This window comes from Benincasa hispida, chromosome 4 (genome assembly GCF_009727055.1).
Source record: "Benincasa hispida cultivar B227 chromosome 4, ASM972705v1, whole genome shotgun sequence".
In the NCBI taxonomy this organism is placed as follows: Eukaryota; Viridiplantae; Streptophyta; class Magnoliopsida; order Cucurbitales; family Cucurbitaceae; genus Benincasa; species Benincasa hispida.
In genome coordinates, this window is record NC_052352.1 from 20667260 (window position 1) to 20679696 (window position 12437).

A 12437-nucleotide genomic window follows, 5' to 3' on the forward strand; every position below is an offset into this window, starting at 1 on the left:
CCCAATCAATTATTATGCGGCTTCAAATGATTTTTTTTTTAAAAAAAAATAATAGCTAAAATTATTTTTTTAATGCAATTTAATTTTTTTACGATGAAAGTTAAATTTTTACAAATTTAAAATTTACACAAACTAAATTTTTGTAAATTAAAGTATAAAAATTAATAGTTACCCAATAAAATTTAAGGACTAAAATGGCATTTAATTTTTTTAAAAATTTTTTTGTTGTCTTTCTTATATATATATATATTATGAACATGGTGTTTATGAAGTTGACACATCAATTTTGTGGAGATAATGATATTTGATGGAAATATAAAGTAATGCTCAAAAGGGGTATTAAAAAGCTCTCTTTTGAACTTATTTTATTACAAGTTTGCAATCATTAAAGTGTGGGAAAGAACCCGCAAAAGTTTCTTTCTATATTATAACATCAGACGAAATTCCAACTTCTTCAAAGACAAAAACAAAACAAAACTCACTGTTCTAGATTCTAAAAACCTAGATCCTAGAGAGAGAGACAGAGACAGAGAGAGAAACAAAAAACATAGACAAGGGTTGATCCAATATTGAAGGATGGGACAAATGGTCTCTTTTTCAGTCCATCCAATACATATGTTACCGCTGTCCCGAGCTTCATCATACAATTATCTCGTCAAGTTTGTCAACATAAACATATCTCAAATGACATCAAGATTTACTGTTGACTTTAACAGTAGAGGTTCAATTAATTCTTCAACCCCACACGTATTGTCAAATGCTTTAAGAAAGCAAATATACATGTATCATCTACTCCCAATTATTTTACAGATTTATCATAATTTAATCTTTTAATTTGTGATTTCGAGTCGAGTATAAATGTGTACCTATTCCATGAGAAAAGAGAAACTCTTTAATACAATAGATGTAGAAAGTGTGAGACTTTGAATCTCCAACTTCAAGAGAATGATTAAATAGTACTTTATAACTTAATATTTTTATAATTAGGTTTTAACTTCATACAGTCCATGAACTTTCAAGTTTGCTCACCATTCTAAAAACTTGCTTTATCTTTAATCCATGAAGTTTAAAAAAAAACTATTTTATTTTTATTTGTTGGGGGAAAAAAGCAATCATTTTGATTCTTCTATTTTTTTCTAGCTTTAATCCATTTCATTCAATATTCATCTCTAATTCATTCAACTTGAAACCATGCTTGCATTAAATACCAGTACACAAATACTTAGAACTACGTCAATTTAATTGGTTAGTAATGACTAAATTAATTTACTAACATGAGCGTAGCTCAACTAGCATAGTGTTTATACTATTGACCTTGAAATCAGAGATTCGATTCCTACACCTACACTTTTTTAAAAAAAAAAAAAAAATTTGGAGACGAAAACTAATAATAATTATTGACCTTCTATTTTTTTAATATTAAATTTAGAGACGAAAATAAAACAGAATTAAATGTTTAAGTACAATGAAGATAAGTATTTTAATAATAAAATTTATAACTTTTACCTTTAGAAATGGACAATTTAATTTTCAACTCAACCTTATAAAATGATTAGCACCAAATGTTCTAGTCAACTAAAAAACAACAAAGTCATATGATTAATCATGTCTTAGTGTGTGTTTTGTTTTTATTATTAGTTTAGCAAAGCATGAAATGTTTTCTCAAATTGGCCATTTTTATTGTGAAAAATATAAAAGCACTTTCCAAAACTTCAAAAGAAGGACAAGTAATTGAATATTAAATTAATACCAAAACTAGCTCTCTACTCCCTCTTTCATTTTCATATGATTAAATGAACTCCATTTTCAAATCCCTTCATTACCAAGTTAATTACTTTGAACCACCTTCACTTTGTCTTTTTCACACATGTAGGATTTTACCAACTTTTTTTCTTTCAATTATTTTATATTTTAAAACTCAACTTCTAGAATCTAAAATGAAACCAATCCATATGCATTTATTCATTAATTAAATTAGAGAATTAATGAAATATATACTATAGTGAGAAAAATGAAAATTTCTTTTAAAAGTATGAAAACGAAAAATTACGATGGTTGTTGTTTATCTTATTATCATATAATTTAGTCTATAATTATAAGTACAAATACAATGTAGTAAAAAAATGAAAATTTCTTTTTTAAAAAATGAAAAATTATGATTTGTTGTTGTTGTTTATCTAATATACTTTCATGTTTTGTAACAAATTTAATCCCCATCATGAAAAACCTCTCTTCATAAAATTAAGTGACCATTTTTATTATGTAATGACTTAATATTTATAATTTAAATGATTGATTCTAGACTAATTTATCGATCTACATGGATAAGAAATTTCATTAAATCTTAATAATATTTTTTAAAATAAGGACTAAATCATTACAAATTGTAAGGTACAAGTATTAAATTGTTATTGATTAATTATTGTTTCAAGACTATAGTATTACAAATTTTAAAGTATAAAGATTAAATTATTATCATTAAAGTTTAAGAACTAAGTTATACTTTTTATGAAGGTATAGGGATTTTTTAACCTAAAAAACATTCCATCTTAGGATAGAAGAGACATATATGATTATTAGAAATATATCTAAAGTCAAACCATTTGGTAAAAGAATAAAAACAAATTTAATTGTAAAAAGTTTGAGACTTGCAAAGTACTTCTCTTATTAAAGTGTTATGGGTTTAGTGTTAGCTTTATTTTTATTTAATTAGGTCCCTCACTTTAATAAATTCATAATTAATGACACATTGATTTTTTAAATATTATATCTAAATTTAGTACATTTTGATGGTATAATATATGAAAGTTAACTTCTTTCTCAAAAAAAAAAAAAAATATTAATATATATATATGAAAGCAAACTTTATATATATAATATCAAAAGTATAGAGAGGAATATCTAATAGGATAGTTCCACAATTGCATTATATTTATTTAATAATTAACGTCAAATCAAAGTATAATAATTATGCCCACAATAAAATTTTAATGTCAACCCGATAGAGTAACCACCAATATTACTTTTTTCATTTCGTTCAAAATCAACAAAATATGCACGCGAGCCTAATTTTTTCCTTGGATAATTATAGTCTTAATCCATCTAATTATTTCAATTAATATGCATGAAGAACAAATGATTATCACAATTTAGTGTTATAATTACATCAATAATCGTTGGTTTGATTTTTTAAATTATCAATCAATGTTTCAATAATTATTCAAATTTTATATTGTTATAAAGTACTTTCGTTTATCGAGATATAAAAAATTGATGTGACTATTAGTTAAAATTCAGTGATAAAATATCGATTAACATTTTAAAAGTCAATAATTCCATCCTTATAGATCTAAAAAAATATATAATTTCTAAATAATTTCATCCATGATTCTAGATTAAAATTTTCTATTTAAGTAAAGGCATATAAACTGACCATTATTAAAAAAATATTTATTTAAATCTTTGAACTTTTATGTGTACTCTATTGTGTGGTTATTGTATATTTTGATTCCGGATATTTATAAACACTTATGTTCATTCTTTGTATTTAATTTATTAAAAATCTATATAATCTATTTTTTTAATATGGAGAGGGAAGATTTGTACTTATAATCTTTTAGGTGCATAAATTTCTTAACCAATATGTCATGCCCAAAAAAAAAAAAAAACATTACAAATGACTATATAACTAAGCATAAGTATGAACATTAAATAGGATTGAATTCCAGTTTTAATCGGTTTTAAAATGGTCCATTAATTATATTATTATTATTATTATTATTATTATTACTGCTATTTTTTTTCTTTCTTTATTTTATACTTTTATTCAAACCTTTTCTTCTCTGTGCAATGCATTAAGAAGGCAACATGTAAGAGTGAGATAATAGTGCTAAGCTTTGATTAAGAAAAATGAGAAATCAATAATCAAAGTCCAATCTTGAAAAGACTAATTTTATATATAGCTTTTGGATAAAGTAAATGTGAACAACATTGCTAGAAAATGAGACTTAATCAAGCACTTGTATACATGTAATTATCCACAATTGCGAAGGAAAGATTAGATTATAATTATTTTATAATGTGTGGAGTTCCCTAAGCTATTGATTAAGAATCACATCAACTTAACTGAGCTTAGTTCTCTTAAAATCATTGTTGAATTGGTTTTTTAAGTACTTAGAACGTTATTTCAAATCGACACTTGTTAAAAGATCGATCCACTTCTAATTTTAAAAGAAGAAGATGATCTTGGAGTAATACCTAAGTAGAAGAAATCAAGATCCCATGCATGCATCCAAATTCTTCTTTAAATTTCTGAATTAGACCTAGTTATCTTACTAACGAAAAATTTATAGTACTATAATAATATAATATACTTCTTCCATTTCAATCATTGACGTATGCCATTTAATAATATATTATTTTATTCAATACATCTTCATGATTATTAAATGCTTAATCTATTATGAATAATGAATGGAGCGAAGATATATAATGTGGTAGTACTCAAAATTTTCCTATTACTAACCTACAAATGGCATTATTTTGCCATTAATTAATATTTTTTCCTAAAACTATTATGTTTATAATTGCTTGCTATAGTTTTAGACACGATTGAATTCTACTCCATGTCATGAAATACATTTAGAATAAACTAAAACTATGTTCTATTTGTTATAATTTAAAATTTTATTAAATAGTAATCAATTATTTATTATTTAATTTTTTGAGCTAAATACGATCGTAAATAACTATTAAATAGGGTTGTTTTCTAATGTAGGAAAATGAATAAAAAATATTTACAAATAATATCAAAATATCACAATCTATCATTGATAGACCGTGATAGATTCCAATGTGTCTATCATCACACAGACACAGATAACAGTCTATCACCGTTTATCGTGATCTAACACATAAATTGTGATATTTTGCTATTATTTGTAAGTATTTTTAGCAGTTTTGTCATTTAAAATAATTTTTCTATTAAATATTGTATTTAGTAAAAATAAAATTATAATATTTTAGTACAAAAGATGCGAGGATGAAAATTTTAACCTCCGATCTTAATAAAAAGAACAGAGATCTTAATTATAAGTTATACTCGTTTTGACAACAAAATAAATGTTATAAAGATAAGATTCGATAATTATTTATATCGAGTTGACACGTTGAAATATTAGAATGATTAAATAAAGATTAAAAAAATAATAAAAGAGATTAGATGGGGGGCATGTAGGTTTTGACTTATTGAGTCTTTTTTAAAAAATAAATGTACACAAATATAAAAAAAGTATGTTGAAACCCTTTTGGCCTTACCATCACTTGTTGCAAGCCTATCATTAATAGTTCTTAATAGGTCCATGTTCCATAATCATTAGTGGATCATTCTCTTTATTAACAATGGGGCTGCTCAATTTTTCATTATATATAATAAAATATAAAATAATTAGTTTGAGAAGTGGAACTAATTGAGATGAGGTAGCCTACCCTAGTATTTTTTTTTTTTTTTGAAGGAGCTTTTGGAGATAATAATATATAATTGTTTTTCTTGTGGCCTTTTGATATCAAATCCATTTTATTATATAGTTTTTAATTAAACAAACCTTATAATAAGATCTCACATATATCCTTAATCATCATTAATCCACCACCTATATAAATTAATGGCCCCCACTAATCGTATTAGCATCATTTAATCAAAGAAAAAACGATAAAAAGATATCCCAATAAAATCACAAATTATATAGTTGACTAAAATAGAACCTAAAAAATGTGCAAAAAATTGATCATGGATTTTCAAGTGGTAATATGGCCTAAAAAATTCATTCAAACCCAATTAAGATTAAGATTTACGTGACAAAAGAATACGGATGAAAGCATTTGAAAAACTTTGATGAAAATATTCATCATTAGATTTATATATGTGCACTCATGTATAATATAAAGTTTTTTTCCCCCTTCTTCCCCTTTAAAAACAACCCCATTTTAAAGTGGTGTTAAGCCTTCCCCCAATGTTGTAAGATAAAGTTATCCGACATCAATTATGTTTATTAGGTAAAGTAGGCAAATACAATTATTATAATATGATTTTTATTCTATTTTTATTTTATAAAATTTTTTTCGGCCCATTCTTTTTCCTTTTTTTTCTTTCTTTTTTGGATAGAAGTGCCACACTAGGATGAAAAGCTAAAGAATGTAAGCCATGACGAATGCATCCTCTTGATCCAAAATAAATAAATAAATAATAAATTATATTTAGAGAATAAATTTTCAAGAATTTTAAGAATATTTTGATGGAATTAAAAATTTGAATTATTATTAAACTTTTGAAATATTTGAGGCCCACATATGTAGGCCCTGTTTTTGAGTGCCTGCCAAGCAAGCGTGCTCTGGAAAGCCCATTTTTATTTTGGGCCTTCCCACCACATTACATTGGGCCCATCTCAATTTTTTTAATTTTTTAATATATATTTTTTAAAAAAACCTTTTTTTCTCTCCAAAACCTAGGTTATAGGGTAGGCTGCTAGGCTTAGGTAACAATCTTAGTTCCAAGTGGAGAGGGACTAAAAATGTTGCTAAATAAGGTAACAACTTTTGGACCCCAAACTCTTTATTCTTTTTAAAAAATAATGAAATTCATTTTTATTTGGATTACACTTCTATTTTAAAAAGGTTTAATTTAATTTTGAAGGTTTTTGGACCCCTAGTTTGCTGCCCAATAAAGGCTATAAACCCTATTCCCTCTAATTTGGAGGTAGCCTTTTAATCTACAAAAACAAAAACAAAAACAAAAAAGTAAGAAAGCCACTATATTAATTAATCCTTCCTTTTTATTTAACATTTTATTCCCTTCATATATTATTACATCTTTCCTTTCCCTTTTTTTTTTTTTTTTGGAATTTTTAGATTTTGACTTTCCAAATTTTAATGTATGTCCCCATTTGAAGTATAATAGCAAAAGAATACTTTATCTTTTTTCATAAAAAATAATAAATGTCATATCATACGAATTTTTGATACTATGTTTAAATGATCGAGTGATGTGACGTGTCTCTTAATAATTTAGTAAAAGTATCTTCAGGTATCATAATATAAAAATTAATTTTGAAAGAATTAAGTATGTACTAAAAAGATTTTTTAATTTTTACAATTATGACAAAATTGTACGTGTCATGTTACTCTACCAAATTGATAACTTAAAAATATGGATAAAAATAGGTATTAATATAGATTTTATTAGAAGGGGAGGGGATTGGAGAGGAGATATTGGGTATTGTGTACCAAATATTTAGGCTCATAGAAATAAAAATTGGGGAAAATAAAGGGTTAGAAATGAAGTGATAAATATAAATATGTAAATAAAAAGTGGGAGCAATCCATAGTGGCTTAGAAAATTTGAGAAGCATCTTTCAGAAAATGGGACATAAATAGATGTCCAATTCAATCACCAAAAACATGGCCCTACTAAATTACACCACACACACCAAACTCAAGTTAAGGCAAAAGGGATTATAAATGTAAGGCAAGTTTTAGTCAATTATAAATACCTCTAGCTATATATATATATATATAATATATATTGAAAATATAAATTTAGAGCACTTTGACTATATCCTTTTAAGTTGCTCAAATTTCGAACCAATCTAAAACTTACCATTTGTTTGAAAATGTGATTGAAATATAGGTTTAATAATTAACGGAAGAGACCTGTCAAGTTGAATAATTTTGACATATACTTTCGATGAAAATGTTGGAGGTTCAAATCTCTTAAACACCCACATATTGTTGAGTTTTGATAGTACACATCGTGAGCTATCTTTGGGCTTAAGTTATTCTTAGTTTTGGAATTTATTTCTATACTTTCACATGTTTATTTGATAATTTTATAGGAATCGAGCAATATGGGGAAAAACGATAATTCAAATGAGAGTTAGGGTTGTATTATAAATTGTTTATCAAGATCTAGAATGATAGAGTCTAGAAATTGTCTATAGTGTCTAGAGGTTTTGATTTTAAAAACTATGTCACTCAACGCTACAAGACACACTTGATAGATGTTGAGACGGATAATCTCCTAGTGCAAGTATAGGCGACCAATAATTAGTATATAAAAATGGAAATATGTATGAATCTAAAGGGACCGTGGTGTACAAATTTCAAATTTTGAAGTAAAAAACCTTTCAAAAGTTGCAACCAAACGTGGCCAAGAATAGTTGTGGTTGAGGGTTTTGGTACTGAATTAAAAGAGAAAAAAGGGAATTCAAATTGGATTTCCATTAAACTTTTGAAAAAACCAATCAATAAAAAACAATCTACTCTTAATTTCTACTCAACTTTAGGAGATACCAATCATTCTTGAGAGCTATAGAAGAGATTCAATGTTCAAGGTCGTCAATATCACTATGGAAACAAGTGTGACATGCATCAGAGAGTTCTTTCTTCCCTTTTTTATTATTTTATTATTTTTTATGTATGTTTTTCTAGAAGGTCGGGATTAAGGCTTTTATTGTGTATTGAGTAGTTGAACTCGACTAACTTATAGATATTGAAGTAAATTGATTGAGATATTTATTTTTTATTTAACATAGATACTATTTTCACATTTCAACACATTTTTCTTGTATATTGTGGTAACTTTCTAATCTTTGGGTTAAGGATTAGTTTTGTATGATTTAACTTTATCTTGGAAAAGTGAAATTTATATGTAGACTCGCATGCATGACTATTACTAAAATATTACATGTGAATGAGGATTTCTAATAGAAACTATTGAAAGAAGTTTTGTTAATGTCTTGTTTCTATTGGCTTATAATTGTTGTGTACTTAAATTGATCACATTTATTTCTTCAATTGAAGAAATCATGGTCTCTAATAGTTCATATTTAGATGGTTTAAGGTTAGATTTAGATTGTGTCGTTTCTATGTTACTTTTCTATCTTATATTCGATTTGTCCAATAATATTCTTTTTTAATTTATTTGATTTGAAATCATGTTCATATTAACATGCTAATATACATCTCAAAGTTATGTCATTAATTTGTTAAAAATTTAACATAAGAGTAAGGATCAAAATAGTTACTTTTTGAAAGTTTAGGGGTGTTTGATAAATGGGTATAAATTGTTTGGTTGGGTGGGTATTTATTACCCATATTTGTTAAGCTCATAAAGAAAAACGGTAGGTTATTAAAACCACATTTTTTACCCACTCAAAACTAGCCCTAAAAACCAATGATATTTTTATTTTCTTCTCTCTTCCCTCATCTTCGCTATTTGGATTCTCCCCAGATCTGATTTTTTTCTTTTTTTAATCGTCAAACCTTTAGAAAGTCACTTTACAAAAATTTGATATGATGATTTGGTTCATTGTTTTTGTTGGATTTCTTCCAAAGACCGATCTTATCTTATGTTATGTTCTATCTAAGACTGTTATATTATAAGTATCGAAAAGAACATATATTTTGTGATTTTTTTTTGCAACGGCCACATGTTCAGTCGTTTCATATTATTTTTGTGATCTTATGAAAAATGTTACTATATTACATCACATTCTCATCATCATAATCAAATGAAAGGTAATTATCCTATGTACAATTTCAATTCCAAATATACTATCCATATTATATAAAAATAAATTGTATGATATATGAAATAATAATGTTAAGTTAGCAAGATTCATTATATATAAATAAAATATACCAATTAGTAATTGGGATAATTACCTTCAATATATATACATACATTCAATATATATACATATAATATAAAATATACCAATTAATTGAGCAGCAATATGAAATGTATTTTGTTGGTATGTTTTACAGATTGAAGAGAATTAGAATTATTACAGTTTTTGAAAAGAATATATAAAAAATAATCTATTATGTTTTACAAATTGAGAAAAAAATTGAGATTGTCAAGTTTATGTCATAAATGATTTGAGAAAATACGTGTACATTTGAAAATTAATCAACAATAGCAAAACATAAAACTAAAAAATAAAAGAATGAAATAAAAAACAAATAGAAAAAAATAGAACTAATCTCATTCATAAAAAACTGTATTAGATCCCCCAACTCAACTTAACTCTGCACAACAAACACAGACAATAATTACCAACTCAACTCAACTCTGCAAATAAATAATTACCAACTCAACTCTCTACTTTTATCACGCACCAAATACACCCTTAAGAACTAAAATAGATATTTTTAAAAGTATGAATACAAAATTATTAAAAAAAAAAAAAGAAAAAACATAAAAATTCAAAACTAATGCTTCATTGGTAACTATTCAAGTCTTGTTTGATAACCATTTGGTTTTTAGTTTTTGTTTTTGAAAATCAAACCTATTTCATACACATTTCTTACCATGATTTGCATCTTTCTTAATTACAAAGGTTGAATTCTTAACCAAATTCCAAAAACAATTTTTTGAAAGCTACTTTTTTTAGTTATCAAAATTCGACTTGGTTTTTTAAACCATTGGTGAAAAGTATATAACAAAAAAAAAAAAAGAAATTTAGAGGTGGAAATAGTGTCTATAGATTTTTTTCAAAAATAAAAACAAAAAACAAAATAATTATCAAACAGGACCTTAGTTTTTAGTTTTTAGTTTTTGAAAATTAAGCATATAGATACTACTCTCACCTCTAACTTTTTCTTTTGTTATCTATATTCTATCAATGGTTTAAAAAATCAAGTCAAATTTTAAAAACTAAAAAAGTAGTTTTTTAAAATTTTGTTTTTGTTTTGAAAATTTGACTATAATTTAACCATTGTACTTAATAAAAATATGGTAAAAAAGAAAATACAGAGAAAATAGGTTTAATTTTTTTTTGGTTTAATCTTAAAAAATAAAAAAATTAAATACGAAATGGTTATGAATTTTAGAAAGTGTTTCAAATAGGTCCAAAAATTAGATTAGATTTAGCCAACCAATCTAATATGCATGGATTCATGTGCATGGCTTAAGTGGAAATTGTGAATATATTGGTTTCATGGAACATGTATATTAATTAATTTATATATGTATATATGTGTGAAAGATGTATTTATAAGTTAGGTTTATAATTAAGAGCTATTAAAATAGACGTGCATTGATTGGATAGTCGCCATACGATTTTCAACCCAAAAACTATTCTATTGCCTTATCAAACAACTTGTACATAAACTAATTTGTGAAGCTCAACATAACACAATATTTTTAGATATATATTTTCAAATTTATATTTTGACGAAATAAATTTATTATTGGGATAAAAGGAAAGATGGATCTTTAGTTTTCAATAGTCAAAATTATCTACAAAATTCTTATGTAACAAGAGAATTTAATTGATTGAATGTAGATATATGTCATTGTCGAATCGATCACTTTTAATTAATTTATTTCTGTCAATATTTTATCGTTTAGATCTATCGAACATGTTTAAATGTCATAAAATTTAAGAATTATAATGTTGTATTTTTAGAAATTTAATAGAAATTCTCTATGTTTCTTAGCATATTTTTTTAAATGAACTTTAAATTTTATTTTTTAGTTTAAAATATATTTCAAAATGTTTCAAAACTATAAATAAAATTATTTTTATTATTTAAAAACATACACACATCAAGATGTTTTGAAATTGGAGTGATAATATTTTTGGAAAAAAACATATCAAGAAGTTTAGTAATTGGACTCACATTTTTTTGGGAAAAAGATATATATAGTCAAATAGAATTTGTAAATAAAACAAAAAGGAATTATTGAAAAAGACAAAGGGAGTGATGTGAAGATGATGACTAGCTAAGTTGAAGTGATTATCGGATAAGAGTAGCAAAAAGAAAATCTCATAATGATAAAAAAAACAAAAACAAATAGGACAAACTTTTTTTATTTATTTATTTATTGTTATTATTCGGTTCAAACTGAAATTAATTATATAATATACGTTTTTTAATAGAGAAATAAATGAGATTATTTATGATGAAATATTCGCAAGTGATGCTACCAAACCACGAATCAGATTTGTGGCTAGCTAAAGCCTAAGTCCTCTATTGCTTTGTACTATAAATAAATAAAATTCAAATATTGTTTTGGTCAAATAATTAACCACTTTAGAGTTTTTTTTCCTCTTTTTTAGTATTTATATTTTAATGGTTAAAGTTTAGTTCATATACTTTTGATAAATCTTAAATTTAGTCCATTATTTTTATTTTATAATAATTTTTTTAAAAGACATCTTATTATTTATTAGCATTTTTACTATATATTTTTAAAAAATATCATATATATAGTATTGACTAAATTATAAAAAATGCATCTAAAGTTTCAAAAGAACTCCAACTTCCTAGATGAGTTCAAAAATACCATTATAGTTAGTTTTGGGTGAAAATTGTTAAAGTTTTGTTTAAAAAATACTCATAAACTTTCAAAAGTTTCAAAAATACTCTTAAAA